General features: G+C 40.9%; 1 long non-coding RNA gene across 2 annotated transcripts; it reads left to right on the forward strand.

The window, feature by feature from the left end:
* The first annotated feature begins 1,078 nt into the window (after positions 1-1,078).
* Positions 1,079-16,431, forward strand: LOC112390618 (uncharacterized). 2 transcript variants are annotated; one of them, XR_003001306.1, is made up of 3 exons: positions 1,079-1,131; positions 9,780-9,920; positions 15,709-16,431. It is a non-coding gene; the product is annotated as an uncharacterized LOC112390618 (long non-coding RNA). The 2 variants fall into 2 exon arrangements; XR_003001305.1 differs by lacking the exon at positions 1,079-1,131 and adding an exon at positions 5,536-5,841.
* The last annotated feature ends 209 nt before the right edge of the window (positions 16,432-16,640 follow it).

A 16,640-nucleotide genomic window follows, 5' to 3' on the forward strand; every position in this document is an offset into this window, starting at 1 on the left:
GTACAGACAATGTATAATTTTATGTTAGTTTCAGATGTACTATTGATACATAATTATTCGACTTTTGCATACATTATGAAATGATCACCATAATATGACTAATAACCATCTGTCCCCATACAAAGTATTACAGTATTATCGACCATATTCCTTATGTTGTATACTATATCCCCATGACTTATTTATTATATAACTGGAAGTTTGTATCTCTTAATCCCCTTTACATATTTTTCTAGTCTCCCACATTCCTTCCTTCTGGAAAACACTCATTTATTCTCTGTATCATGAGTCTGTTTTCATTTTGTTTTGCTTATTTGTTTTGCATTTTAGATTACACATGTAAGTGAGATCATGTGGTATTTGTCTTTCTCTATTTCATTTAGTATAATACCCTCTAGATCCAACCATGTTGTCACAAATAGCATGATTTCATTTTTTTTGACTAATATTTCACTGCATATATATATATATATATATATATACTACATCTTCATTATCCATTCATCTATCGATGGACACTTATGTTGCTTCCATACTTTGGCTATTGTAAATAATGCTGCAATGAACATGGGAGTGCATTTATCTTTTCAAATTAGTGTTTTTGTTTTCAAGTAAATATTCAGAAGTGAAATTGCTGGATCATATGACAGTTCTATTTTTAATTTTTTGAGGAACCTCTACTCTTTTCCGTAGTGTCTGCACCAATTTACATTCCTACCAACAAAGCATGACGGTTCCCTTTTTTCCATGTCCTTGCGAACACTTGTTATGTATTGTCTTTTTAATTATAGTCATTCTGATAAGTGTGAGGTGGTATCTCATTGTGATTTTATTTGCATTTTCCTGATGATTAGTGATGTTGAGCATCTTTTCATGGGTCTGTTGGCCATCTCTATGTCTTCTTTGGAAAAATGTCTATTCACTTCCTCTGCCCATTTTTTTTTTTTGCAGTACACGGGCCTCTCACTGCTGTGGCCTCTCCTGTTGCAGAGCACAGGCTCCGGACGCGCAGGCTCAGCAGCCATGGCTCACGGACCCAGCAGCTCCGCAGCATGTGGGGTCTTCCCGGACAGGGGCATGAACCTGTGTCCCCTGCATCAGCAGGTGGACTCTCAATCACTGCCCCACCAGGTAAGCCCCCTCTGCCCATTTTATAATCAGGTTGTTCATTTTTTTATGTTGAATTGTATAAATTCTTTGCATATTTTAGATATCAACACCCCCCCCTTACCAGATACATCATTTGCAAATATCTTCTCCCAGTCAGTAGCCTGCCTTTTTGCTTTGTTGATAGCAAAATCTTTTTAGTTTTATATAGTCCCATTTGTTTATTTTTGCTTTTCTTGTTTATTTTCTTGCCTGAGGAAAGAGATCAAAAAAAATATTGCTAAGACCAATGTCAAAGAGTGTATTGCCTATGTTTTCTTCTAGGAGTTTTATGGTGTCAAGTCCTATGTTTAAGCCTCTAACTCATTTTGAATTTTGTTTGTTTGTTTGTATATGATGTGAGAAAGTAGTGCCATTTGATTCTTCTGCATGTAGCTGTCCAATTTTCCCAACACCATATATTGAAGAAGCTGTCTTTTCCCCATTGTATATTCTTACCTCCTTTGTCATAAATTAATTGACCATATAAAGTGAGTTTATTTTGGGGCTCTCTATTCTGTTCCATTAATTTATATATCTGCTTTTGTGCCAGTAGCATACTGTTTTGATTACTGTAGCTTTGTAATATAGTTTGAAATCAGAGAGTGTGACACCTCCAGCTTTGTTCTTCTTTCTCAAGATTGCTTTGGCTATTTGGGGTCTGTTGGTTTCCATACAAATTTTAGAATTATTTGTTCTATTTCTATGAAAAATGCCACTGGTGTTGTGTTAGGGATTACATTGAATCTGTAGATTGCCTTGGGTAATATAGTCATTTTAACAATATTACTTCCAATCCATGAACACAGTATATCTTTCCATTTGTTTATGTTTTCAATTGCTTTCATCAAAGTCTTACAGTTTTCCAAATACAAGTCTTTTACTTCCTTTGGTTAGATTTATTCCTAAGTATTTTTCATTTTTGATGTGATTGCAAATGGAATTGTTTTCTTAATTTCTCTTTCTGATAGTTTGACGTTAGTGTATTAGAGTTGCAGCAGATTTGTGTATATTTGTCTGCAGGTATTTTTTATTTCCTCTTTGACTTCTTCGGTGACCTATTGGTTGTTTAGTAGCTTATTATTTAACCTCCATATGTTTGTGTTTTTTGCAGTTTTCTCCTTGTAGTTGATTTCTAGTCTCTAGATATTGTAGTCAGAAAAGATGATTAATATCATTTCAATCTTCTTAAATTTTTTGAGGCTTGTTTTGTAGCCTAGCGTGTGATCTATCCTGGAGAATGTTCCATGTGCACTTGAACAGAAAGTGTATTCTGCTGCTTTTGGATGGAATGTTCTACATATACCTATTAAATCCATCTGATCTAATTTGTTGTTTAAGGCTAGTGTTCCCCTTATTGTTTTTCTGTCTGAATGATCTGGCTATTGTTGTTAGTGGGTGTGAAAGTCCCCTATTATTGTGTTACTGTCAAGTTCTCCCTTTATGTTTATTAATATTTGCTTTTTGTATTGATATTTAGGTGCTCCTAAGTTTGGTGCATATATATTTACAATTTTATCATTATGTAATGTCTTTCTTTGTCTCTTGTTAAAGACTCTGTTTTAAAGTCTATTTTGTTGGATATAAGTATTATTAACCCAGCTTTCTTTTTGTTTCCATGTGCATCGAATACCTTTTTCCATTCCCTCATTTCCAGTCTTTGTGTGTCTTTAGATATGAAATGAGTCTCTTGTAGGCAACATATATATGAGTCTTGTGTTTTTATCCATTTGGCTACTCTGTCTTTTGATTGGAACATTTAGTCCATTTACATATAAAGTAATTATTTATAGGTGTGTACTTATTGCCATTTTGTGAGCTGTTTTCTGGTTGTTTTTGTAGAGTCTCTTGTTGTTCCTTTCTTGTTCTTTTGCTCTCTTCCCTTGTGATTTAAGGGAAGTATTATGTTTGGATTCTTTTCTCTTTTTGTGTGTGTGTATTTATTATAGGTTTTTGGTTTGTGGTTACCATGAGATTCATATATAGCAACCTATGTATACATATATATCTGATTATTTTAAGTTGATGATCTCAAGTTCAAATGCATTCCAACAACCCTGTATTTTTACTCCCCCCACCTAAGTTTAATGTTTTGACATCACATTTTATATTTTTTGTTTTGTGTATTCCTTAAGTACTTATTGCAGATAGAGATGATTTTACTACTTTTGTCTTTCAAACTTCCTCCTAGTTTTATAAGTAGTTGATCTACTACCTTTACTGTATATTTGCCTTTACCAAGGAGATTTTCCCTGTCATAATTTTTACATTCCTATTTGTGGCCTTTTCTTTTCCAGTTAGAGAAGTCCTTTTAACATTTCTTATAAAGCCAGTTTAGTGGTGTTGATTTCTTTTAACTTTTCTTGTCTGTAAAACTCTTTATCTTTTCTTCAAATCTAGATGATAACTTTTCCAGGTAGAGTATTCTTGGTTGTAGGCTTTTTCCTTTCATCACTTTGAATATATCATGCCATTCCCTTCTTGCCTGAAAAGTTTCTGCTGAAAAGTGTGTTGAGAGTCTTATGGGAATTCCCTTGTACAAACTAGTTGCTTTTCCCTTGCTGCTTTTAAGATTCCCTCTTTATCTTTAATTTTTGCCATTTTAATTACAATGCATTTTGGTGTGGACCTCTTTGGGTTCATCCTATTTGGGGCTCTCTGTGATTCCTGGACTTGGATGTCTGTTTCCTTCTCCTTCTAGGATCCCTATAATGTGAATATTAGTATTCCTGATGTCCTAGAGGTCTCTTAAACTATTCTTATTTTTTTTAATTCTTTTTTCTTTTTTCTGTTCAGCTTCAGTGATTTCCACTACTCTGTCTTCCAGTTCACTAATCCATTCCTCTGTATCATCTAATCTATTGTTGGTTCCTTCTGGAGTATTTTTAAATTTCAGTTATTATATTCTTCAGCTCTGTTTGGTTCTTCTTTATATTTTCTAACTCTTTGTTAAAATTCTCACTGTGTTTATCCATTCTTCTCCTGAGTTCATTGAGCATCTTTATAATCATTACCTTAAACTCTTTATCAGGTAGATTGCTTATCTCCTTTTTGTTTAGTTCTTTTTCTGAGGTTTTGTCTTGTCCCTTCTTTTGGAATATATTCTTCTGTCTCCTCATTTTGCCTAACTCTCTGTGTTTGTTTCTATGCAACAGGTAGGTCAGTTATGTTTGCTGATCTTGGAGAAGTGACTTTATGTAGGAGATGTCCTAAGAGGCCCAGAAATACACTCTCCTCTGGTCACCAGAGCTATATACTCTAGGGGTGCTCCCTATTGTGAGCTGTGTGGGCCCTTCTGTTTTGACAGGACCAACTACCATGGGCAAGGTGGTAGGTAAGACTGGGCCCTGGCCTGGTTTGCTGCCAAGCCCTGCCCAATGTGGGTGCAACCAGTTCCTGGGGAAGCTGGCTATGGGGCCAGGGGCTGGGCAGGTAAGCCCTAGCAGCAATAGGCTAGAGGGAGGACTCCAAAATGGCCCTTGCCAGTAGTAGTGTTCTTGTGGTAGAAGGAGCTCCCCAGAATGGCTGCTGCCAGCATCTATATTCCAACGGGGCTGCTAGCTGCCTCCTGCCTTTTGGGAGGCTCTCCAAGATCAGTAAGTGGGTTTACCCAGGTTCCTTTCAAATTACTGCCTCTGAGGTGGGACTCAGAGCATGTGAAATTTTGTACATGCCCTTTAAGAGCAGAATCTCTGTTTCCTACAGCCCTCTGGCTCTCCTATATGCAAGCCTCTCTGGCCTTCAAAGCCAGAGGTTTAGGGGCTCATCTTCCTAGTACAGGGACCCTGGTCAGAGGAGCCTATTGTGGGTCTCAGGCCCCTTGCTCCTTGGAGAGAACCTTGGCAATTGTGATTATCCTTCCATTTGTGGATCTCCACCCCTCCTAAGTGTTTTGTTGCGGTTCCCTCTTTATACCTTTAGTGGCAGAAAATCTTTTCTGTTGGTCTTCAGGTCATTCTCATAGATCATTGCACTGTAAATAACTGTAATTTTGAGGTGCCCATGGGTGATGTGAGCTCAGGGTCTTCCTGCTCCATCTTGACCACACTTTCTCTGTGAGTGTGTTTTTGGATGAGATTTACATTTAAAATTGGTAGACTTTGGGACTTCCCTGGTAGCACAGTGGTAAAGAATCTGACTTCCAATGCAGGGGACACGGGTTCAAGCCCTGGTCTGGTAAGATGCCACATGCTGCGGAGCAACTAAGCCCATGCACAACTACTGAGCCTGTGCTCTACAGCCCACAAGCCACAACTACTGAGCCTGCATGCCACAACTACTGAAGCCCACACGCTTAGGGCCTGTGCTCCACAACAAAGAAGCCACAGCAATAAGAAGCCTGTACACTGCAACAAAGAGTAGCACCTGCTCGCCACAACTAGAGAAAACCCGCGTGCAGCAACGAAGACACAATGCAGCCAATTAATTAATTAATAAAATTGGAGGACTTTGGGGAAAGCAGATTGCTCTCCTTAATGTGAGTGGGCCTCATCCAATCAGTTGAGGGCTTGAGTAGAACAAAAGGCACACCTCCTTCCAGCAAGAGGGATTCTCCAGCAGCTGGTCTTTGGACTTTACCTGCAACATCAGCTCTATATTGGACTGCCTTTGTTTTCAAACTGTGATACTTTCCTGAATCTCCAGCCTGTAAGCCTTCCCTATCAGATTTTGAACTTGTCAAGCCTCCATAATCACGTGAGCCAATTCCTTAAATTAAATCTCTCTATATATACACATCCTATTAGTTCTGTTTCTCTGTAGAACACTGACAAATATATACGGTGATAACTTTAAATGTATTAACTCATCTAATTTTTCAACAATCCTATAAAGTTTGAACACAATGCTTTAAGAAGTGTTACTATTTCACAGGTAAGGGAATGAGGTTTAGTGAGTTAGTGATTTGCCCGAGATCTTCCAAAGCCATGATTTTAACCCAAAGTTCATGGATTGAGACTTTTCTTTACCACAGTAGCCAGCCCTTGACATATTTTGGAGCATTAATGATACTGAACAGACCTCAGCCCCAGGTGGTCTGGAATCTAACTTTGACACAGACCCTTTTCTTCTATCAGGAGGCTCCTGCAAATCTTCCTGGTATCCACCTGGGAGCCTGCCACACCTGACCCTCTCTTGCAATCTCAGACATGATTCTTCACTTGCTAAGCTTCAGCTTCCTCACCTACAAAAGGAGAGTAAGTCACTTCACCAGCTTGTTGTGGAGATGAAATGTGAGTGTATAGAGTATCAGTCTCACTTTCCGGACACCGTAGGCACTCAAATGCAAATGTCCTCCCCCTGCCATCATGCTCTCATGTGGGTCAAAATGACACCGTTCACTACAGCTGGATCTTGGACACTCCTAACTCATTATAGAGTGAGTCCTCCTGTACTCCATCTGTATTAGTCTGTTAGGGTAGCACAGATTGGGTGGCTTAAGCAACAGAAATTTGTTTCTCACAGTTCTGAAGGCTGGAAGTCCAAGATCAAGGTGTCATCAGGTTTGGTTTCTCCTGAAACCTCTCTCTCCTTGGCTTGCAGATGGCCACCTTCTTGCTGTGTCCTCATGCGGTCTTTCCTCTGTCTTCACATGGTCCTTCAGCTGTATGTACGTCCCTAGTATCTCTTTGTGTTTTCAAATTTCATCTTTTTATAAAGACAATAGATTGGATTAGGATCCACCCTAATGGACTCACTTTAACTTAGCTCTTTAAAGGCCCTATCTCTAAATACAGTCACCTTCTGAGATACTGGGGATTAGGGCTTCAAAACAGGAGTTTCAAGAGGGACACAATTCAACCCATAATACCATCTTAGCCCAGGCGCCAAGGACCTGCTACTTAGGACTACCTTTCATACCTTCACTATTGAGATTTATGCACAGAACCTTTTCTGCCTGGCTGTCTCTTCAAATGTTCTGCCAGCTTGGCATGATTTCTTCAGGATTAAGCTAATCAGAAACTAAGGTAATCAGAAATTAAAGGCAAATAGCTCACTCAAGCTCTTTGAAGTTGTCTTTGTCCAATGGTTATGGAAAGCCAACCAGAACAAGTGTCAGGTACATAGAAATTGTTTCATATTCTTAATCTGTAAACTGCACCCTCCAAACCCCCCTACCACCACCAAACACACACACACACACACACACACACACACACACACACACAGCTTACTAGAAAAATACTCTGGGAGCAGCGAGGTATTTCGAAGTATGCTTCAAACAACAATTATATGTGTATGTATTTGTATGTGTGTATGTATATGATGTCACGATGACCACTGCTCTTGACTCCAGGGACTTTTGCATTCTTTAAATCAGCTTCTATTTGTTTCAGTTACTCTCTGAGAGGGTTACTCCTGTAGACATAATGGATCTTATTAATTCTGTCCCTATGTTTATTGTGGCTTAGGGTTTTTTTCTTCCCTGACATCATTAGACCCCAAGAGTCAGGCTCTGGTTAGGCTGGTCAACATCCAACATGAACACCCCTACTGATAAGAGTTTTCAGTCCAGAATATCGTCATAGACCACAAGTCTTCCTGATGTCTAATCTACTTATGGTTGCCCTTGGCTGAGGCATTAATACTGGGTCCAATCTGGGAGGTTTAGGGAAGTAGGGTCTCATGGTACAAACACAGAGACTTACTTAAAAGGAACCAGAGTGACCAAGTCCCAGGAAGAGGGTATGAGAAGGGCGGTACAAGGCTCTGTGGATCCCTCTGGAATTCTCAGAGGTCCATGATGAAGAAGCATATCACGTCAGCAGAGTAGCCACCATATTGGCAAATTTTACTTCCTTTTGCTGATAGCTTCTTCAAAATATTCATGATCCATTTTAGAGACCAAATGGATTTTCCAACTCTAAGAACTACATTTTACAAAACTAGAGAAAACATAGACCCCTAGTTTTGTGTCATTTGAAATCACTTAAGATATAAAACCAAATTACTGAAGAGTAAAGTGTGTGCAAAGAGGATAATTTGATATTCTGGAGGAAAAAGAAAACCTACAGAGAACAGAAATTCAGAGTCTGAGAAGCTGTCCCCACTCCCCACCCCCAACCATGTCTTTTAAACAACATTTTAGAAAGAGTGCGGATGTCTATGGCTGAACTTAAACAAAGAGTAAACGGAACAGGAAATCAACGGGAATCACCTCTTAATGATGTGTCCGAGAATCCATAAGGGACTCATTCTGTATTGGATTTCTGAAAGTCGGCAGAAAGGACCCAGTGATTGATGCCTGCCATCAGCAGCAGGTCCGTTCCTTTCCTCCCATGGAGGCTTAGACAAATTTGGCTTCATTCAACAAGCTCTCAATCATATTCACGAAGTCAGGACTTCAAATGGGGCATGATTATAGCTCTAATAGCTATTCCAGGTAGAACTGATTCACATGTCGTGGGATCTTGGTAGCAGTTTAATTTCTTTAGGGTAATGACGTGAATCTCAGTGAGGGGCCAGTTTGGGCATTGCTGCCTATTATGTGCAAATTAATATGATTAAGTGTGCTGCTTTACAAACTACTTTAGTCCCCTCTCTGCACTATATTTGGGCCTTGTCTTCCAAAACCGTTGTTTGGGCAAAGTTTCCTTCCCCTTATTTTCCTCTGTAGGGTGGGATATATTCTTAATAACACAAGTATCTCTATGTATTGATTAAAAAATATATTTTCTGGAAAAATTTTGCCGAGGAAGGACTCATTTGCTTTCCTCGTCATCTTTCTCTTGTCTCCTTTCCTTGCGTATTTGTTTTGCTGCCTTTTCCATTTTGTAGGATTTTATGGCTCTTCAGAAATGAATTTGGTTTTCCTAGCATTGATGCAGAGCCTTTAGCCAATAATAATAACAACATATATTTATGTTGATCACTTACTGTGGGCCAGGAATTGCTGTAAGTACTTGTCTTATTTCATCTCATCGAAATAACTGTATGATTTTCATTTTGCAGATAAAAATACAAAAGCGTATATGGATTAGGCATCTTGCCCATAGTAATATAGCTAGTAAGTAATGGCACAGGAGTTGAAGTTTAGGTGGTCAGTGACCCCACAGCAGGAGCTTTTCCATACTAACTCCTGAAATCTGGTACTTGTGAAAAGAACTTATCTCTCTCAAAATAACAGTCATTCCTGAAATGGATATCCTGCAACATGCATATGTTGGGGGCTTACTATGTGCCAGGATGACACTGAAGGCTCAGGGCACAAGACCCAGCCCCTGCCCTCAAGTAGTCATGTCCTTCCGGAAGTAATTACAGTAGCATGAGGTAACTCTATGGTGGGAAATCACAGAAAATGTCTTTTAAAATAATGTTAATGTGGTCAGGCAGAGGCATTTGATATGTGCCTGAAAATCCAGGTAATTTTAGCTAATGAATCCCTTCCTGCAAAAGTATGAAGACAAGTCACGGGGTATTAAATAAATGATAGCTTCCCTAGCATCAAACATATATATCCTGTGGTCAGATGCAAAGCCTGTGGGTTCTAGAATCACATAGACCTGGCCTGAAGTTTTTGCTGGGCCCCTTAGTAGTTGTGTGACCTTAAGAAATTTACTCAAATGGTCTGAACTTCTGGTTCCTCACCTATAAAAACAGATGATAATAGATCTTACCTTCTCTGTTTTTTTTAGACCATGAGTCAGCAAACTTTTCCTGGAAGAGAGAGGAAGAGTAAATATTCTACGTTTTGCTGGCCATGCAGTCTCTGCCACAGCTCCTCAACTCCGCCATTGTAGTGCAGAGGCCACCGCAGACAAAGTGTAAATGACCAGGTGTGGCTCTGTTCCACTAGGGCTTTATAAGAACAGATGGGCTAGATTTGGCTCATAGGCTATAGCTTGCCAATCCCCAGTTTAGAGCACTAAATGAGATGTTGAAAGAAAAAAAAAAACAACCCAATATATAAGAGTTTTGGGGGACTTCCCTGGTGGCACAGTTGTTAAGAATCCAGCTGCCAATGCAGGGACACGGGTTCAAGCCCTGGTCCGGGAAGATCCCACATGTCACAGAGCAACTAAGCCCATGCGCCACAACTACCGACACAACTACTGAGCCCGCGTGCCACCACTACTGAAGCCCGTGTGCCCAGAGCCCGTGCTCCACAACAAAAGAAGCCACCACAGTGAGAAGCCCACAAACCACGTTGAAGAGTAGCCCCCGCTCATCGCAACTAGAGAAAGCCCACACGCAGCAACTAAGACCCAAAGCAGCCAAAAATTAATTAATTAATTAATTTAAAAAAGAGTTTTTGGTACACTGTAGGTACTCAATAATTGTTCATTTTCCTTCCTTCCTGCAATTTATTCCACTAGGGTAATGGGTCACAAAGATGCATGCAATCACTGTATCTCTGGAGGCGGACACGGACCAGTTGGGGTGACAAGATATAGAAAATATAGACAGCAATACGATTTTGCAAGTGCCAGTGTAAGGGGAACAGAATAAACTGTAAATTTATAGGAACTGACTGAAGGGAACAGCTGCCATAGGAGAAATGGTTACAGTTAAGTAAGGAAAGAAGAAAGGACTTCCAGGTAGGGAATCCAAAGAAAGGGGAATGCTTTAAGTATTTTCAGAAGAACTGTTTGTCTGGGGAAGTGGAGGTGCATATGAGAAGAGTGAGCGGAAGCCAAGTTTAGGTGGGGAGGTGGGAGGCTGCCTGTCAGGTTCAGGAGTTTGCATCTTATTCCATAGATGTCAATCAATGTGTTATTGATGGTTGTTGAAGAGAACATAGAAGGCTCTCAAAAGATATTTGTTGAGTGAATGAATTCATTCAAAAGTGATTTACATGATGGCTGGGCAGAAAATGGCAGCCAAAAGATCAGGCAATAAGGATTCAGACCAGTGTGATGAGTTAGAATTTGCCAAAAAGGGCATATTGCAAAGACACTGAGAAGGAAGAACTGACATGACCAGGCAAGAGAGAGGACCAGTTAGCGGTGATGCCAAGTTTAAGTTGGGTGTCCAGGAGAAGGGTGTTGCCATGATAGAATGAAGGATATCAGCGAGGCTGCCTTTTGGAGGAAACATCATGAATTAGTCTTCAGTACTTGAATTTAGGATCCCTAAGGAACTTCCAAGTGGAAATGTTTAGAACAATAAGATAGGCTCAAGAAAGAGACTGAATCAGGAGGCAGAGATTTAGACATCAGCCTCATAAAGTGATGGCTTGTGAGAAAGGATGAAGTCTTGACTCTGGATGAGATCTAAAGATCAAACTCAGGACCTGGTGTAGGGACCGAGTCAGAGACAAGGACTTTCCTTAGAAATTCAAAGTGTCTCTCTAGTTCATCATTAATATTATTGCAATAGAAGCACTGAGAGATTGTCAAAGCCTCACAGCACTTTTCAAAATCTAAAAACAAAGATCAGGAAAAGAATTAGATGAACCCTGGGATTCTGGTGTCCAGAAACTTCTCCCATACTATCCTGAAGAAAAGACACCCAGTGGGTTTCTGAACTCTTTAAAGTTGTGATACGTAAGCCTAGTATTGAGTAATCTCATTGAGTTCAGTTAATAGAAGACATGGAAACTTGTCATCACCAATAATGACGATAAAACACCTCTAAGATATTCTCAGCACTTTTCCAAATGTGCTTAATTCAATCATTACTTAGAAAAGCTACTTTCAGATATAGATCCTAATTGCTCGCTCTGTTAAATGAATACAATTATATGCCAAATCTTAAACAATTCTCAGGAGATCTCAAGTCCGTCTATTTCTCTTGTCTCACAACTTCTTTTTGCTACTGCTGTGAGGAAGGGGATTCCCCTTGACTAGGAAGAGAAGTGGTCCATGGAACAACAGCAAGAGAGATGGACCCTTCTAGAATAGAGTTGTCATTATATTATCTCCAAGTAAAATCAGAAAAGTGTCACCCAGAGACATTACATCTGACTTTGTGAGACACCAACTCTTTATTAAACTGGTGAGTTGTGGAAAAAAGTGTCACCATCTGAAACGATTTTTGAAGGAGCTGTTCGTATTCCTCTTTCCATTTACCTTTTTTTTTTTTTTTGCGTTACGCGGGCCCCCCACCACTATGGCCTCTCCTGTTGCGGAGCACAGGCTCCGGATGTGCAGGCCCAGCGGGCCCAGCCGCTCCGCGGCATGTGGGATCCTCCCGGACCGGGGTACGAACCCGTGTCCCCTGCATCGGCAGGCGGACTCTCAACCACTGCGCCACCAGGGAAGCCCCATTTACCTATTTCTTGAAGCCAATGAACTATACTGTACCTATGTCATTGCAGGGTCAAACAGAGCATATGTAACAGTGAAGGAATCACAGGGTTTTAAAATCTAGCTCCCAGAGCTTGCCAAGTTTAAACTTCGAATTTTTTTAAAGAGAGAAAACTCACACCCTGAGGAACTGAATGACTAAAAATGACTTGGTCAGGAAGCTGCAGGGCCAGGTCTAGAACCCAAGGGTCTTGGCTCCAGTCTATTACCTCAAATGCATCTTTGTCAGAGATTCACTTTGGCCACGGGTGGATTCTCATTCCATTGTGGGAATTTGTAAAAGAGCATTTAAGCCACAACCACATTAAAGATGGAGGGTTTATGATGGCACTGTACCCACCCGGCCCATCTCTTAACTACACTCTCTTTCCAAGGGTGGGACAGGGTCAGAAAGCCCTGTTTAGAGACCTGGTCACTTCAGGGGGAAAAGCAGAAATCCTAAGAGGCCAGCTATAATCCCTTTGCCTGGGAGCACTAAGGGCTGAGACTTGAGAGCCAGCCCTAAAACCTTCATACTTAAAGCAGTTGTCCGCAGACATAATGCCCCTTAGCTTGATCAAAGGGCCGGGCCACACAATCCCCGGGAACAGGAAGGCTGACAAGGGGGGAAGGGTCCTTTGTCTTCGAGGACTGGAGGCCTGGAATCCGGATGCCTAGGCAGGCTGGGCTGCTGGCTGTGCAGGGAGGGGCTGAGGCCTTGCCTGTCCCCCAGATTCCTCCCCCTGCCCTCGGCTGGTCCCACACCAAGAAATCGGTCAGGGTCAGAGCCTCGCCCTCTCCTCACCCTGTCTCCTATCAGTTTTCTTTAGCATGTTAATAAAAAGAATTTCCTGAGCCCCACAGTCTTTGCTTGAACGTTTGCTGTTTCATTCTGCAATAAGAAAAGGTGAATGCCCCAATTTAACTCCTTTTTAAGTCTTCCTCCCAGTATGTGGTTTCCTAAACAAATATTTCAAGTATCGTTCAGGTCACATTCTTGACCTTGTTGTTTCAGGTGCCTGATAATTCTGGGGTAATGACAGCCACGGACAGCACGCTTGTGGCCGCTTCCCCTTTCCTCCCATCCCTGGGCAGCTTTCCTAGGCCCATTTTGGTCCTGGTCTCTTCCTGGTGAATTGCTTTTCCCCTGCAGCTTTTCTTTATCAAAATGCCTGCACTGAAGGCTTACCCTTCAGATTCCTGCCCCTGGTGCCCTTGGCCTGTTCATTATTTAATTTTTCTTTCAGACTCCTGCCTGTCAGGTAACGTCTGTATAGTGTGATTGTTTTCATTTTTGAGTCTCCAAATGCTGATCACAGCCTTGGAGATAAGCTTTCAAAAAAAATTCTAACGCTCTCCCAGGCACGCACACACAGACCCACAGGCACACGTTAGGAAAATGTGCTTTGGGCCCGCCCACATTCTTCGAAGCCCAGAATTTCAGTGATGAAAGAGCTTTAGGCACTGCCCTTTGTCCCTGACAGCAACAAGGCCCTCATACCCACTCTCTTGCTTTGCGAGTTGTTGGGAAGGGGCTTTATTTTCCTCTAGTCCCTCAAACAAATATACAGAAAGTAACTTCTAGAGACTTTTCAACATTGTACTGGTCTGGCTGACGGCGTTTTATAGATCTGGTCTAGTTGAGGGGACACTGTCATAGAATAAGGCAGGTCTAGTCCTGTAATAAAGTGTTCAGAAGAGTCAGGAGAGAGGAGAACAGCCTGGGCCTCTAGACATGAGTGACATTTGGATTAAGGAAAGTTCTGCCTCTGACTTTTTTCCTCATCCCTAAACTTTAGATATGTTATAAGCCAAGTTGTTTTTCCCAAATTCATATGTGGAAGTCCCACTTCCCAGTACCTCAGAATGTGACTTATTTGGAGATGGGGTCTTTGAGGAAGTAAGTAAGTTAAAATGAGGTCATTCATGTGCGATCCCACCCACGAGGATTGGGATTTTTGTAAGAAGAGGAATTTGGGACACAGGCATGAACAGAAGGAAAACCATGTGAAGACACAGGGAGAAGATGGCCATCTGCAAGCCAGGGAGAGAGGCCTCAGATGAAACCAACCCTGTGGACACCGTGATCTCAGTCTTCTGGCTTCCAGGACTGTGAGAAAAGAAATTTCCATTGTTTAAGCCACCCAGTCTGTGGTACTTTGTTATAGCAGCCCTAGCAAACTAACACAAACATTAATATTCAAGATAGCTTTAGTTCTAGATGGACAATGAAATTAATCAGAGAGCAATTTCTGGGCAGGAAGTGGTTCTTCTGTCCCTGTGTGGGTTTCCAGGCATGGAATTCTTGTTTGTTGACAAGCCATAGATATTCAGCATGTGTTTATTGGGCACCTAGCACATGCCAGGCACTGTGCTAGGCCAATGAGCAGAGATTCAGAAGTCAATGGCTCTGTCTAGATTCTAGATGAGATTAGCATCTCACACTGGCAATGGATGCCTATTGATGTGGGGTCCCCAAGAGAGTCTCCTCCCTGGAGCCTAATAGCTACATTGTAACAGACTTTTTCTTCTTTGGTTGCTAGACTCTTTCCTAAAGTATTAAGTGGAACTGAATAAAATTGCTTTGTATCCAGTTGAACTAAATGCAGTGGGGTATGCTGGATTGCATCCTGGAACAGAAAAAGGAGATTAGTGAAAAAAATGATTGATTCCAAATAAAGCAGTTCACTTAATAGTAACGTACTAATATTAATTTTGGAGTTTGCCAAATGTGCCCTGCCTATGTAACCTGTTAACATGCGGGGAAACTGAATGAAAATATACAGAACGTCATTACACAATTTTGCAACTTTTCTATGAATCTGAAAATTTTCCAAAATAAAAAAAATATTTCTTAAAAGTTTGAATATTGACAATTTTACGTAGTTTAAACTAATAAAGTCTAGAGGCCTTGAATATAAAGTAGGCTGATTCAATCTCTTAATTATACAGTAGTAGGATTTATGTTTGAAATTTAAGTGTGTTTTACTTATAGATGATTTTAAATGATTGACCAACTCTTTGAACCCTGGATGCCTGGCTAGCCTAGGTAAGAGAACTAAATAAGGTGACCTTCAAAGACAGAGAGCCCAATGGCCATGACGGAGGGACAAGGTTGGGCAAGACCAGCAGCAAGAAACTGCTGATTCAGCTTCTCTCTCTCCTCTGATCAGTCAAGGGTAAACTCAATTTCTTGAGGGCTCTATGCTCTTGGAATGACTTGAGTCCCTCTGCCCTTCTTGGCGGTCAGTGGGCACCCAGTATGGCCTCATTCATAGAGAAATGATCACTTTCAACTCCCTTCTTCAGCTGAGATCCTGTTTTGCTTCCCCACCAGGTCATGAGAAGACAGAGGATCGTGCTATATCCATTTGCAGGGAGTCTGGATTCCCATTTCGAGGAAAAAGAAGAGAATTAATTCTTAATCAGACCAATACCACATGAAAGACTCATTTTGTTCGGCTGACAAATGTTTAAAATTTTTAAGAATTATTTACCACATCTTTAAATTGGGAAGCTTCACAGAAACAATCAGAGCAATCAGAAATTCTAGCAATAGAGACCTACATTCCTACATGGAAAAGATCGGTTGGAGCCTAGTAGCCACGGTGCCCTTCCAAGGGGCCTCCACTTCCCATGGTCCCCACGCAGCCTTCTCCTTCCATTTATGCTACTTGCCCAACAGCTTTAAGCTTTTGAGTTTACAAGCTAGGTCAGTGTTTTTCAAACTATAGATTATGACCTCTTTGTGAGTCGTGAAGTCAGCGTAGTGCTGGATAGCCAGCACTAAAAAAGGGAAAAGGGGAAAGAGGGGAAGGAAGAGAAAGCAGAGGAAGAGGAAGAAATAGAAACTATCAGAACATACCACCTGTAGTAAGGGTTCATCGTACTTGATGAAACTTTTGTTTCAATTGTGTTTGTATGTGCTTGCACATAGGTGACAATATATATATTTCTCCCTGTAAGTTGCAATAAAAAATATCAATATTCTATGTTAAACCATTTTCCTCTACCTGAAAGATTTTTTTCTTTGTGGTTTTTAAAAGAAATGGAAACATTATATGAGCCCTATAGTGGGCAGAATAATGACCCCCTCAAAGATGTCCACACCCAAATCCTCAGAACCTGTGAGTAATGTTACTTTTATGGCCAAAGGAACATTGCAGCCACAATGAAGTTAAGAATCTTGAGGGGGGAAGATTATTCTGAACTATTTGAGTGGCCCCAGTAGAATCCCAAGGGTCCTCAAAGGAGAGTCAGAGAAGGAAA

This window comes from Neophocaena asiaeorientalis, unplaced genomic scaffold (assembly GCF_003031525.2).
Source record: "Neophocaena asiaeorientalis asiaeorientalis breed wild unplaced genomic scaffold, Neophocaena_asiaeorientalis_V1.1 scaffold39, whole genome shotgun sequence".
Taxonomy (NCBI): domain Eukaryota; kingdom Metazoa; phylum Chordata; class Mammalia; order Artiodactyla; family Phocoenidae; genus Neophocaena; species Neophocaena asiaeorientalis.